Source organism: Triplophysa dalaica, chromosome 13 (genome assembly GCF_015846415.1).
Source record: "Triplophysa dalaica isolate WHDGS20190420 chromosome 13, ASM1584641v1, whole genome shotgun sequence".
Taxonomy (NCBI): Eukaryota; Metazoa; Chordata; class Actinopteri; order Cypriniformes; family Nemacheilidae; genus Triplophysa; species Triplophysa dalaica.
Genome location: NC_079554.1, coordinates 10,868,803 through 10,884,315, shown reverse-complemented (window position 1 = coordinate 10,884,315; position 15,513 = coordinate 10,868,803).

Genomic DNA, 15,513 nt, shown 5'->3' with positions numbered 1-15,513 from the left:
ACGGACGGGCGACTGGAAGTGCGCTAATGGAGGGAGGAGCGCCATGAATTCCACACGCCACACACATTACCGTTTTTTATATTTACAGGCCGAAGGTCTGTACATAAAGATCTTAAGGACCAAACAAACAGACTGGTTGACTTTATCAGAGATCAATTACGATAGGAACTTGACTCAATCAAAACAACAGATAGTATGCAAAAATGCATCCGTAGCACTTAACAAAATACTTTAAATTATGATTTGCTCTAAATTGATCTGATATGGGCTTTAGTTTGTCTAAACTGCAATCTATGTCTTCAATGTCTTAAGTTTGACGTACATTTACGCACCATTACGCACACCGTGCCAAATGCAACTGACTGGTTTCTGAACTGAACATATAAGAACGTTATTTTATTACTTAAAGCTTTTCTTATTATTCAATGCTCTTTAGTTCTACCTTCATGGCACATTGGCAATTACAAAATACTATATCAATGACAGACTTTTTTAAGAGGACATACTGTATGGAGAGATTATGGATCATATTTGTTAGCTGATGAAAGCAAGCTGTCATCAAGACCAACAGTTTTTCTCTTTTCTTAAATGAAAAATGAAACACTGACAACAAATGTCAACATATTACTTTTCACACTGTGGATGCCTTTACACTAGATATTGAATATTGTGGCATTTCAGGAACTAGCCTAACTGAAAAAAATGGTAAGGACTAAATAATGTTTTCTGTCTAAACCACTATTTACAGCAGAGGAAGACCCTTTAACCACTCCATTGTCTGTAAACAATTTGGGCGGCCATGTTTCCTGTCCTGTAAAGTTACAGGACTCCATTTATTAACCGTGTTTTTTTTCTTCTCTCTGGAGGTAAGAAGGTTGGCTGAGTACTGGTAACCTCCCTTGTTTTTCCAGCAAGTTGAGATAGAATGTCCCAGAGACTCTGCCAGTGGGATATGGGTGGATCGAAAAAATAATGCTGGGGGACACCTTTTGTTGTGTAACAGTAAGCTTGACATGGGACGTCTCAAGGCAAACAATGCAGTAGAAAAGGTCATGTAATGTGTATGAGTGATGTACAATGATATGTTTTGGATAATTTGCTTGACGTTTACAATGTGAGGCAAACTATCAGATCCAAGCTTTCGACATAAATCAGGAAAATAAAACTTACAGCCATTCTATAAAAATAAAAGCCATAATATTAAATATTATATTAAGAAATATAAAAGAGCCAATTTTCTTTGAAGTCCACCCAGAGAACAGGAAAGTTAATGTAAAACAAAATGTATTTGAAAAATGTCACAGTCTGATTACATTGTACATTGAACTTTACATTTCTATCGTAATGGATGTGTTCGGGCAGAATTTGTGCTAATGGTCTTAGAAAGCCTAAATGATTCGGGTGGGGCTTTGATCAAAAGGGTTAGAGTTTAAGTCTCCAACCACCACATGTTTCCTGTCCTGGTCATTTCTACTGGGAGTCACTGCATCTAAACACTTCCTCCTCTGAGCAGGACATCAGGAAAAGTAGAGAACTTCCTATCTTTTGGAACAGTGCTAACAGCGTGCATGGAAAAGAACCCCAAAGGGAACTTTTGTGTTGGTTTGTCCTTTATGTGTGCTATTCTCTAGCATGCTACTTAGCCAATAGCCAAGTATGGAAAATATTAGTGATGTGCAGATACCAAAATAGATGCAAAACACTCTTTTCATCAATTAAGTTGATTTTATATCGCTAGACATATGAATGTGGAGTTGAAACTGAAGAGTTTTGAGAGTATAATGTTCGATAGCATCATATCATCCTATGAGAAAGAAAAATCAAAGATGAGATCTTTTCAATATCTCAATTAAAGACATCAATGAAATTAAATGGTGACTAAATAGAAACTTTTGCATAAGTCCTCTGAGTCTAAGATATTTCTCCAAAGAAAAAGACCAAGACATTTCACAAATGTCTCCAAATCTACAATTAAAATTCAATATTTATGAACTTGAACATTTGTTATTCAAATTTCGCAAATTCAGATTGTTCTTTTGATTGACCCTTTGCAAAACGAAGTGCACGAAATCAACCATGGACCTTGATGTCGAGTCGTGCATGGTACATTTTTTTTTTTTAAAACCCGCTTTCTGTTTTCATTCCAATGACCTGTAATCCAATGTTAATGAATGTTACTTGCAAACAGGTGGCAATGGATTATTACATTGTGTATAAACAACTCAGTTGAAAGACCCAGTTGTATGGGAGCAGTGTGCCAAGCCTCAGCATGTACACTGTGTGATGTGATCTGTGACATCTCTGATGGCTCTGTGTTCAAGTCCAATGACTTGTTTAAGCAGCCTGAGATAGCAATCCAAATTATCTTGTACAAGGATGCCTTTGAGATAGTAAACCCCCTTAGGTCAGCTAAAAAGAGCCGCAAAATGGTTTGAGTGTTTACACTTGGCAACTTGGAGCAATTTTACAGGTTATGCATTGACAACATTCAGCTATTACTTATGTGTTATGAGAGAGATTTTTAACTATTTTGGTCAAACCAAGATTTTTTCTGAGTTGTTGTCAAAGATCTTGAATAGCATGGAATTGCGAAATCTTCATGTGACATAGCACGTTCAACAGTTGTGGCCATTATTGGTGATAATTTGGGCTCACTGCATCAGTGGTTACTCACAGAACTTCGATACTGCAAAGTATTGCTGCAGGTATTGCTTGGTAGCACACTTTGAACTTCAGAATGTAAGTGTATACTTTCCCATTCGCACGGTTGAGTCCTATAAGGAAGCAGTGGAAACTCACAAGACGACACAATGTTTACCATGGGTTGAGGTGTGACTGCATTTTCGCTTAAAATTTTCACGTTGCTCAGCCCGTGCTTCCTCCATCCATTGGCCACGACTTGTTTGAAGGCATTGTAACTGTTGATCTTGCCATTTTCTTGCCATACTTTGTAAGAAGGAAACGGATTTCCTATACATAGCTGATCAGAAGAATTACACAGTTTAAATATCTGGATCCTGATGCTGGTTCTGGCCCCTCACAGATATGTGAAAAAGGCAGAAAGTTGGGTGGTCAAGCTGCTGAGAACTGGTTTCTCCTTAGATTTCTTCCTGTCATAATATGACACAAAGTAGATTCACAAGACCCTGTATGGCAACTGACTGTTAAATTGAAATAACTGGTTGAGCTAGTGTATGCTCCCAAGATTACCTGTCAGGGTCCTGTCCTCCCTGTCTTAAGATTTCGTGCCTTGGGGACAGGGCCATGACAATACCATGTCTTGTGTGTGTGTTTCGTCTTGTGTGGAGACACATGGCATTTTGACATTTCGCCGCGTGTCCTCCTGTCTTTGGTTTAGCTCTGCACCCTTGTTTCTCCGTTTGTGTCCCATTGGTGTTTCATCTCCCTAACCTGTCCATTCTTCTTCCCGCCAAAATCCCTTAATGTTAAGTCTTGTCACCTGCCCGTCGCTCTCCCTGTGTCATTATCCCTCATTAGTGTTCCCCTTCAAAAGCCCTGTGTGTTCCTAGTCCTGTGTCGGTTCATTGTTTGTTATCTAAGCCTCATCGTGTCTACATGTTGGATTACCTTGTTCCTGTTCCCTTCGTGTTTTTGGATTTATCATTTGGATTACCGTTTTGCCTGGTTGGTTTTTGTTCCCCTTGCGGGAAGTATATCAGTTTGAAGTCTTTTATTATTTATCATGCTTTTCCCCATCGAGGGGGTTTGTTTTTGTGTTTTATAATAATGAAGTCTTTTGGTTAACCCTTCCCCTGCCTGCATTTTGGTGGCAGTCAGAATATGGGGATATAAATTAATCTGACATTAAACTAATAACATAAATTCAGGTCATTTAATGCCAGTGGAGACCGGAGATTGTTGCACGTTGTTAAAGGCAACCGAATGTCCACAATGCAACAAATCTCCAGCAACACATGACATGGGCCCATGATCTTCGAGATCAATCTGGATTTGTCAGACTTCCAATTACTTCCAGTCATCTTTGCTCCAGTCTTGAAGATCTGGGGCCCATTTCATGCGATGTTGGCTATTGCTATATCAACTGTTTTAGCTGCTGGTGATTTGTTGCACTGTGGCCCTACAGTCGCTTTGAATGCTGGGACGACAAACAACTTTGTGCATCACTCTTGATGCATCCTCAATACAGTGGAACAAGAACATGCCACAACGAGGGCCGTTTTCGTGAACAAAGTAATGAGGCCATTTAGCAAACTATAATAGGCCATCAGCTTTTTCCATTCTGACAACGAATTGTGAAATGCAACTGAACTGCACTGTTTGGTTGACAGGCAGGCTGTAAAATTAAGAAGAAGACATTTGTTTAGCAATTCTCAGTTAGTGAGAAAGCAGTAGTGCTGACTGTTGCAGCTAGCTAATTGGTAGGTAACTGAAAAGTTGAGAACTGAATGGTGCATGAAAGTGTACACCCTGTAACCTGTTTACATTGGTTAATTTTATGGGTGACACTTGCTCTGAAACTTTGATGTATGACAATGACTGTCATTAAGCTTTCGTTGTTCCTGGAAGTCAGTAAATGTCCAACAAAGAAAGATATATATACGGAAAATAAATACGGAATATTATGGTTACTGACTTTTCTTCAGAGATGAGATTAATTCCCAGGTCATAGGAAGTGGATATGATCTCTCCTTAAGCAACTGGTGTGAAAAATTGATCATTTGAACAGAACAAATGCTACTAGACTAGAAGTATCAACAAAGAAATGAAAAGTGGATTATGGTTGTATAAATTCTGATCCACAGCTGCCAGTTAGAGAAATGAAGCTGGCAGCTGGCAGAAAAAAAGCAATTGGTAGAAATGTTTCAAAATAATGAAAGCAATGTGAAGACAATCAACAACTTAATGATTTCTACTTACACATCCAAAAGAAACGACATCCAGACTGGAAAGGAAACCAAAGAGTCACTTGATAAGTGGTCATATCTTTTTCTGCCAGCAGGAATGAAAGCACACTTAAAAGAGCTCCCTGGCATTGACATGAACGACAGCTTTGAAGAAGCCACTACCAATAAGTTCAGAAGAATATGAGAGTACTTTCACTTTCAATGTACAGAACAAAGCTACAGAGCATGGAGAATCCTCACAAAGATTAGAGCTTGAGGAGGTCATGTTTGTGGGGCAGTGATGTTGCTGCTTGCCCATTTCAAAAATGACCAAGACCACTTACTTGTGATGGTAGAAGACACTTGTTTCTTCTGCGTGACCTGAACAAGCACCTACACAAGCTGCCGTTCAGGATGCTCACGCAGAGGCGAATCCTGACATCTATCAGGTGTCAGGATTGGTTCGTGGCAATCGACCTGAAGGACGCTTACTTCATGTCTCGATCCTCCCTCGACACCGGCCGTTCCTACGGTTCGCGTTCGAGGGGCAGGCATATCAGTACAGAGTCCTCCCTTTCGGTCTGTCCCTGTCTCCACGGGTCTTCCCCTCAGGGAGAAAGGTGTGCGGGTACTAAACTATCTCGACGACTGGCTTATCTTGGCACACTCACGAGATCTGTTGTATACACAAAGGGACCTGGTGCTCTGTTACCTAGATTGATTGGGACTACAGGTCAACTGAGAAAAGAGCAAGCTCTCCCCCGTGCAGAGCATCCTCTTTCTCGGTATGGAACTCAACTCTGTTACCATGTCGGCGCTACTGTCCGCAGTATGCGCCCAGTCGGTGTTGAACTGCCTGTAACATTTCAGGCAGCCAGCAGTCCCCCTGAAACAATTTCAGAGGCTCTTGGGACACATGGCATCCTCGGTGGGGTTGATACCCCTCGGGTTGATGCACATGAGACCGCTCCAACACTGGCTACAGAGTCGATTTCCGAGGACAGCGTGGCACACCGGCAGCAGGCGCATGGTGATAACGCCCCTCTGCAGACGCACCCTAATCCCTTGGTCTTCCATGGCCTTTCTCCGGACTTGGGTCCCTCTTGGGCAGGTTACGAGGCACGTCGTGGTGATGACGGAGGCCTCCCTGCAGGGGTGGGGTGCAGTGTGCAACGGGCACGCAGTAGCGGGACGCTAGACGTGCCCCCACCTGCGCTGGCATGTCAATTGCCTAGAGTTGTGGGCTGTGCTACTTGCACTGAGGAGGCTACAGCCTCTCATGCAAGACCAGCATGTGCTGGTCCGCCTGGACAGCACTACAGCCGTGGCGTACATCAATCACCAGGGTGGCGTACACTCACGACAGCTAACAGGACTTGCCTGACGCCTCCTCCTGTGTAGTCAGCAGGTGATACGCTCCCTGCGGGCCACACACATCCCAGGCGAACTGAACCAGACAGCTGACGCGCGTCAGTATACGCTTCGCGGAGAGTGGCGACTCCACCCCCACGCAGTCAAGCTCATTTGGATGCTGTTCGGGCAGGCCCAGGTAGACCTGTTCACCTCCCTCGACACCACCCATTGCCAGCTTTGGTACTCCCTGTCCGAGGCCCCCCTCGGCACGGATGCCCTTGCGCACAGCTAGCCGCGGTACAAGCGGAAGTACGCCTTCCCCCCAGTGAGCCTCCTTGCAAAGACACTGTTCAAGGTCAGGGAAGAGGAGCACCAAGTGTTACTGGTTGTGCCACATTGGCCCAACCGCACTTGGTTCTCGGAGCTGATGCTCTTGATAACAACTCCCCCCTGGCCCATTCCCCTGAGAGAGGGGAACCTCCAACCTCTGGAACCTCCATGTCTGGTCTCTAGACAGGAAGAGGAGATCCTGAGCAGGCTACCCCCCTCTGTGGGGGAAACCATTGCTCAGGCAAGGGCTCCATCAACTAGAAGGTTAGACGCCTATAAATGGTGCCTCTTCTCGTCCTGGTGTCTCTCTCAACGAATAGACCCACGGAGGTGCTCGATCGGGTGTCGTTCGACACAAAACATCTCCCCCTCCATACTGAAAGTGTATGTAGCCGCCATCGCCACTCGTCACGACTCAGTTGATGGAAAGTCTCTAAGGCAGCACGACCTGGTCACCAGGTTCCTAAAGGGCGCAAGAAGGCGGAATCCGCCTCGTCTCCGCTCCATACCCATAAGAAGGAAGTTGCGCTTACCCGGTGTAAACCCGATCCGGATGGCGTCTCGTCAGTATAGAGCTATGGCCTCCGTCCGTGAAAGGTTACTGGTCAGGGCTGTACCCATCTTTCTCCAAGAAAGCACTGGGACCCCCCGACCATCACACTGGTAGGTTACAGTTTCACGATAGCCTTGTGCTGACACGCCCAGGCCTGTTACCGTCGCTTCGCTAGAGATTGTGACACGATACAGCGTGCTGTAGTCATGAGAGGCTCTCAGGCTCTTCAGAACAAAAGGTAAATGAATGCTGCACGCCGCCTTCCTTTTATACCGGATATCCGGGGGCGGAGACCGGCATGCAAATTTCATTCGGCAAATTTCATTGGCCTCTTCTATCGTTGTCAGAGTTGATTGGTTTCTCAAGGGCGAACCCCATCTGTCGTCTCGACACAACATCGCCTTCCCTCCATCAGGAAACTGAGGTTAAAGACGTTACCAAGACGTTTTCATTGACCCGCATAGTTGAGTCCGATCTCCTTCATGACAGAACAATTCGACCACACTATGGACTCAGCGGTGGTGGACCCCCTCTGTTCTGCACGGCAGCACCAGGGTGCCATGCTGGGACATCAGACTTATCCACTCAATGCCACTGCCCAGGAAACAGGAGCCCTTAACTCTCGAGTCGTCGAGCTCATGGCCCATCTTGAACAACTTCAGCTGATGGCCACTGGTCGTAGAGCCGCTCCCTGTCTCTTGAGCCTGAACCCCATGCCATTTATCCGCCAGCTTATGATGGGGATCCCAAGGCTCTGGTCTTATTGCTCCAGCCATGGCGCTAAACTGAGGATAAGGCAAAGGTGACTTACGTCTTGACCCTTCTGACTGACAGAGCCAGGGAGTGGAGTATGGGAGTGTGGAATGCCAAAGCACCATGTTGTGCCTGCTTTGAGACTTTTCCTCAGGAGATGTCAAAACTCTTTGCTCAGCCCGGTGCAACATCAATAGCTTTCATCAAAGCTCTATGTTGTCTCGTATACATAGCAGTGGTTTGCTTAATTTCACGTGTTTAGCATTACTTGCTGATAAACTGCACCAAATGTAAATATTTTTATGAGGAACTAGAATACATGTGATTTAAGTGTTAGGTTTATAAACTGTGACTGTGTGAACTGTGGGGTAAATGCCTGTTCTTGTTTCTGCCCTTCTTTTTATTTGTATTTATTATAACTGTTTGTGTCCCCACAGATTTCGCCATTCAGAAAAGTGTAGAAAATTTGGCTGAATGTTGCAAATCAGAAACATCTTTCATGAAGAATAGGACAGACTTTTTTTGTTCCTTAAAAAGTATTTGTATTCCCCGGCGACGTGTTCAGGATAATCAGTATCCAGGCCCAGTGTTATTTTTTTATTTATTTTTAAGAGTTCTGAATAATGACTTTTCCTAGGAAATGTTATTCAAGCATGTTGCCTTGATTTTTGGATGTATTTTGTAAAGGTACATTAAAATTGCTTTTTAATTAGGATTTGCATTGATTGATTTATAGCAGTATTACTGTCACGCTGTTGAAGTGCACATAGAGAATACTTTGAAAATACCAGTTAACTAAGATAGGTATATTTTTGTAAAGAAATACATTAACTTAAAATGGCTTATGGCATGAAAACAGTATATACATGTGGCAGTGCAAACTCTCTTTACCTGGGTTTCATAGAAAACGCTTAAGGCTAGTCCTAGACTAAGACACATGTTTCTGCTGAGAGATGTAAAATTAAGCCAGTGCCATTGATTTATGTGAAGATATAAACTAGTTTCTTCTTTTCCCAATGCATGTTTTTAAAAGATGCTTAAACATCTAAATTTTACTAAGGACTAGTCCTGGCTTTACCTTAGCCCAAGTTTTAAAGGGCCGCTAATCCAGGAGTTTTTCTGCAATGTAAAAATAGTCAGTGGTATCCACAGGTAACCTCTCTGTAAAGTTTCAGCTCAAAATACACCACATATCATTCATTACAATATGTTGAACATGGCTATTTGTGGCTGCAATGGAAAACAAGCCGTTTTTGTGTATGTCTCTTTAAATGCAAATTAGCTTCTGCTCCCCTCCCCGTTTGCATAATAGGAGGTAAAGTTCTTCCACATGTGCTTTGGATGACATCAAGACAAGTAATATGGTGGACAGAGCAATTAGATCTGTTAAGCCTTGCCCAACCAAAACCATACACTAACTGCAATAAAAATCACCTTAATGCCTCGTTCATAAATACGAATTAAATGGAAAAAACAAAAACATAGATAAAAAAACATTTGCTGACCATTTACTCTATGAAATGTTGGCCATTGATGATTAATCATGTGCGTGCATATTACTAACAGACAAAACAGACATGATGTGTAAGACAGTGATGTCATTTTCTTTTTAGATCCAATAATTTTTACATTTTTGTCTCTGGCACAAGCCACTAGGCTACATCTACTCTTGCCTGAAAATGGCTGACAGCTTGTCTCTGGTGGAACTATGCGCTCATAAGGCGGTCACGGGCAAGCATAAATCAATATGACATCCGAATGTTAGTGGATCACCAACAGCCTGTTTTGTGTCACTTTTGTGGTTTAAAGGAGATTACAAAAAGAAGAATAGATGTATTTGTATACTTACAGGGTGTTTCTGCACTCATGTTGCCGACTCAATTTCTTGTAGATAAACATTTAAAAGTGCATTTTCTGGGATTGCGGCCCTTTAAAGAAATACTAGCTGGGTTTACTGAAGATGTGATGAAAAGGCATCGATAGGGATATTTGTAGTTTAACCTTATTGCATATGCATTCCCTTTATTGGAGCAGAGTATTTTAATAATTTAACAATAGACTTGAAATATGTGAAATATAAAGCGGGTTTTTTTTATTAGAAACATCAACATCCATGTTAAACACCCAAAAAACATAATCAAAGCCTCAAAATTTGCTAAAGAATGGGTCCTTTAAAATGTGAAAATGGACTTCCGTCCTGAAGTGACATCTTAGATGACTATGATAGACGGCTTGGACGGAGCAACTCCTGCCCTTTAACTGTCAGTCTGCTGCCAGTTCCACTTCAAAATGCAACGGCTGTTTTTACACATCGCATCAAATCACATGAGACTTCATATTGAAATATACAGACATAATGAATATAAAGACATAGTGAATCTCCTGAATCAAAAAAATCAACTTCTGAACAATAAAATTTCTCTTTGACACATTAGTAATTCAATACGAAATATAGAATAGTTTAATACATCAAATTGTAGATACTGTAGGTGGCCTCTAAGATTGTTGGTGTTATACACACACCTAAAGGATTATTAGGAACACCTGTTCAATTTCTCACTAATGCAATTATGGTGGTGGTGTAATGGTGTGGGGGATGTTTTCTTGGCACACTGTAGGCCCCTTAGTGCCAATTGGGCATTGTTTAAATGCCACGGCCTACCTGAGCATTGTTTCTGTCCATGTCCATCCCTTTATGACCACCATGTACCCATCCTCTGATGGCTACTTTCAGCAGGATAATGCACCATGTCACAAAGCTTGAATCATTTCAAATTGGTTTCTTGAACATGACAATGAGTTCACTTTACTAAAGTGGCCCCCACATTCACCAGATTTCAACCCAATAGAGCATCTTTGGGATGTGGTGGAACGGGAGCTTCGTGCATCCCACAAATCTCCATCAACTGCAAGATGCTATCCTATCAATATGGGCCAACATTTCTAAGGAATGCTTTCAGCACCTTGTTGAATCAATACCACGTAGAATTAAGGCAGTTCTGAAGGCGAAAGGGGGTCAAACACAGTATTAGTATGGTGTTCCTAATGCGTGTTGGGTAAGTTACTCTGAAAAAGTAATTAATTACTAGTTACTCATTACATATTCAATAATGTAATTAGATTACTGTCCAAATTACTCTGTCTAAAAAGTATTTAGTTACTCATTACTAATTACTTTCTATATCCTACATCAACCTTGATTAGTTAAGTGATTCAAGAATATACATGAAACGGCTTATTGAATTCATTCAAATAATATTATTAACTGACCAAAGTATTACAAATGTGAGAATTATACATTAAAGCACAGATTTTAAAGTAAGACTTTGAATTTTGAAGTCATTAGGCTATTGCACACGCATATATTTAACAAAGTATTTAGTTTAATTACATCAAAAGTAACAGTATTTAAATTACAGAAAACATACGAGTAATCCCTTACTTTACTTTTTCAAGGGAAAAGTAATTAAATTACAGTAACTAATTACTAAGTAACTAGTTATACCGAACACTGTTCCTAATAATCCTTTAGGTGAGTGTAAATATGCTTTAAAGAGTAGGTAGCATGAGATCATGAAAATGACATTTCATGCAGTCTGTTCTGTTGCCGTGTTTAAAGTAAGTTGTCTGCCAAGTTTTAAGTCCGAAGGTGAATAAATAACAAAGTTATTTGCTTGTAAAAATGGGAGTCGACTCTGAATCACACAAAGGAGACGTGGACTAGTACACCCGCGTATCTACGTCACTATACATAGTCCCCGCCTACGATTTGCGGAGACTAACGCGAAAACTGCACGCGTCATTTTACCGAAGATTTCTTTAATAATCTTGGCCCGTTCACTGCAGGGTATGTGAAACGACGATCCTTGAAAGAGGGGGAATACAAACTCTATTTGGACCTGTTAGCTCCACGGAATCACAACCTGTAAGTGTGACTTTTGATTTTTGTCTTAACTTCAAGAAATATTTTCGTACCTTATGTCTGTGTTTAGCTAATGCATATAACGCTAACATTAGCATGTACCGTTATTTCTGGGGTGTTACAGTTTGTTTATCTTGCTATTAAGTTTGCATTTTGACACATTTGCCGCACGTGCACCTATATATAAATATTTGGGTGAAACTACAATCATTTTTCATAACGTCGACTTTCTGAAATGCTCTATGTACCATGACAACGCACAGTTAAGACGAAATAATAGTATTACTAACGTGTTAACAGTATTTTAAGAAAAAAAATATTTTATTACATTGATGAGCAAAAGCACAACATGCATGTTGTCACACTGGGAGTTTTTTATGACAAGAGTTCACACTTGCCACTGACAAACATCCTGCTCCAGTCGTGGTGGAGTTTGTTGTGGATTAGCGTCTTTTTCCTCGTCAGACTCGGGCTCAAATTGGTACGGTTAAATCGCCGCCATCTCTAGCTACACATATAATATACATGACATCCAACCACATGTAAACCGTAATCCTGTAATGAAGGTGGTGGGGATCCATTTGCGCCAAATTATTTGGGAACGCGTTTGACCAATAACAACAGACTACACCATCTGACCAATCACATGACACAAGGTTAGCGGGTAGGCGGGGCCTAGACGGATGAATCGCGGAACGAATCATTTGAGAGTCAGTTAAGAAGTAAGGTACGAATAACTGCCTATTATTACGACATTAAAGTGTTTAAACACATTGTATTAACATAAACCTGTTGTTGGACACTCCATAAACCAAAGTAGGGCATAAAAAACCATATGCTAGGTACTCTTTAATATAAAATAACATTTTTTTTCATTTTCTTATTTTAAACTGTATGATAAGAATACCTCACTATTGAGACCCACATCCCAATGGTCCTAGTCAAGGTGTGTCAGTTCCTGCTCTGTCATCAGGGCTGGATGCTGGAAAAGAAAACAGTGAACACCATGGAAAACGAACAGCCAGCACAAGACAATAGATCATGACCAATATACTCTAGCCACACGTGAACTTAAAATCATGAGACACATTCAATATAATAAAATCAAATGCACAATAATTATTATGTTATATCATGTATTACGAAGTTGACAGTTGACAATCAACAAAAGGTTCTCCACACTGCCAATGAATAACTATTTTTGTCTGAATGGTTCCATAAAGAATCTTGATTATCTATAGTTATTTGTTGTGTGTAAAAATGGTTCTGATGACATTGTGATGAACCTTTTGTAGCACTTTTTATAAGAGAGCAAGTCTGATAAATGGTTTGGTTCATACAGTTTTCAAACAGAGCTAAAATAGCACAATTAGACATTGTAACTTTTGCACATTTGAAAAAATGTAGCCTACGTTTGGAGAGTTATTAATGCATTGTGACTTCAGAAGTAATTCTAAAGCTGCATGTATAGTTTAGGGGTTTAAGTTCCAAAAATGTACATAGCAAGTAAACTTGAATGCACTATTGGTCACTTCGGAAAAACGCATCAAATTAATGCATAAAAGGAAGTGCTGTTGAAAATGATGAAATCATTTTTATATTTTTTGGTAACATCTTAATTTCAATTTTCCAGCAGTGGTTCTTTGGATAGAGGGCTAGATTACAGTTAGATAAACAAAACATAACACTCTAAAAAAAGTTGCTTCAAAGTTTCTAAAGGTTGCATAAACAACCTCTAACATCCGAAGAACCTTTCTGTAGCACATAAGGTTCTTGTGGTGGAAAAAGGTTATTACATAAGAAAGAGATGGTTCCTTGAAGAATCAAGAATGGTTCTTCTATTGCATCGCTGTGAAGAACCTTTTAACCACCTTCATTTACATACAATTATGAGAGGCAATATCTAAAATTCTGCAGATTCACAAGGTGTGTGTGTAGCAGTACAGTAAAGGAGTGAAGAACAATGAAAAATAAAGCCAGCGTATAAAATGTGTTTTTTAGTGTTTGGGGATCACAAAACAGAACATCCAGCTAAGGCCATGGAGAAATGGGTGGAGAGGAATGGTATATGGAGAGACAGGGGAATAAAAGGATGGAAAGAGGGGAGGAGGGACAATGAGATTTTCAGAGGGGAATCGGGAGGGGGCAGGAAACTATGCTCACATCCAGATAGGAAACCTGACTCTTCTATGAAACATCCTGGAGTCAAATACTTCAGAGGTTTAACACACATGCTCTCTTTTACTGACTGAACAATAATGGTAAAGTTAATAGCTCAGGTGGGGAATGAGATATCCTTACATTGGCAGACAAAGAGACAAACACATACTGTGCGGTCTGGTTATTACTTTACTTCCTGTTGTAAATCAGAAACCCATTACGGCTTTATTATTTAAAGTGAATTACGGTAAGATTTTTATAAGCCTGAAAACCTTGCTTTCGTCAATTCATTGAAAAAAGGGGATTTAGTGCAGAGAATAAGCCACGCATGTAAGACATGTTTTACTGATTTTTTCATTTTTTTACCGTTTTTCTACATATAATCTCAAAAACTGTAATTTTATGTTATTTTACTATTTTTTACAGATTTCATGTATTTTTGAAAATACAGTCAAAAACTGTAAAATTGCAGGAAATTTACAAGAAAAATGGGGAATCAGTCATTTTTCAATCATTCATGCAACAATTAATTAAAGTGTTTACAGTTTCCCTGGTTGTGAATAGGGGGTTTTAATGACGTTGTTTGTTAAGTCTTGTGTGAGATTATGTCTTCCTTAGTTCTAAAAAACACATACAGCTAGATCCTTCAGTGTGCATACAGTCTCACGGTTCCTATTTAAGATGACAGAAGATGAGCCCAAATAAACAAAAAGTTAAGCTAAGTCATGAATCAATACATGCCCCACAGGTCCTTGGGAACTTATGCACATCAGGACTAAATGAACATGTACTGAAGAATAAAATAAAATAAAATTTACATGTACTGTAGCAAAGGAGGGGGGCACGGTGGCTTAGTGGTTAGCACGTTCGCCTCACACCTCCAAGGTTGGGGGTTCGATTCCCGCTTCCGACTTGTGTGTGTGTGGAGTTTGCATGTTCTCCCCGTGCCTCGGGGGTTTCCTCCGGGTACTCCGGTTTCCTCCCCTGGTCCAAAGACATGCATGGTAGGTTGATTGGCATCTCTGGAAAAATTGTCCGTAGGGTGTGAGTGAATGAGTGAATGAGTGAGTGTGTGTGCCCTGCGATGGGTTGGCACTCCATCCAGGGTGTATCCTGCCTTGATGCCCGAAGACTCCTGAGATAGGCGCAGGCTCCCCGTGACCCGAGGTAGTTCGGATAAGCGGTAGAAAATGGATGGATGGATGGATGTAGCAAAGGATGTATCTGGGTGTTTTGATATAGTTTGAAGTGAACAAAATTTAAAGTGGCAGTAAAACCTGATAAGATTAGATCTGTGATTACCATAGTGTCACATTCTTAAAGTGTTTTACTCAGCTACTTGCATGTCTTAGATGCAATGCTACATAAAAAACAGACAACATTTGTACAAGAATTAGAAAAGGTTTGTTAAAATGAGATCAAAATTTAGGATTCTAGAAGAACTATCCTGCTTGAAGTTTTTTCTGCTTAAAAATGTCATGCCAGCTACCCAAACAATGTACTTTAAGCACAGAAAACACAAACTGCTATTTAAACTTAATTACGTGCTATTAACACTTTATAATCTTTAGCTAATT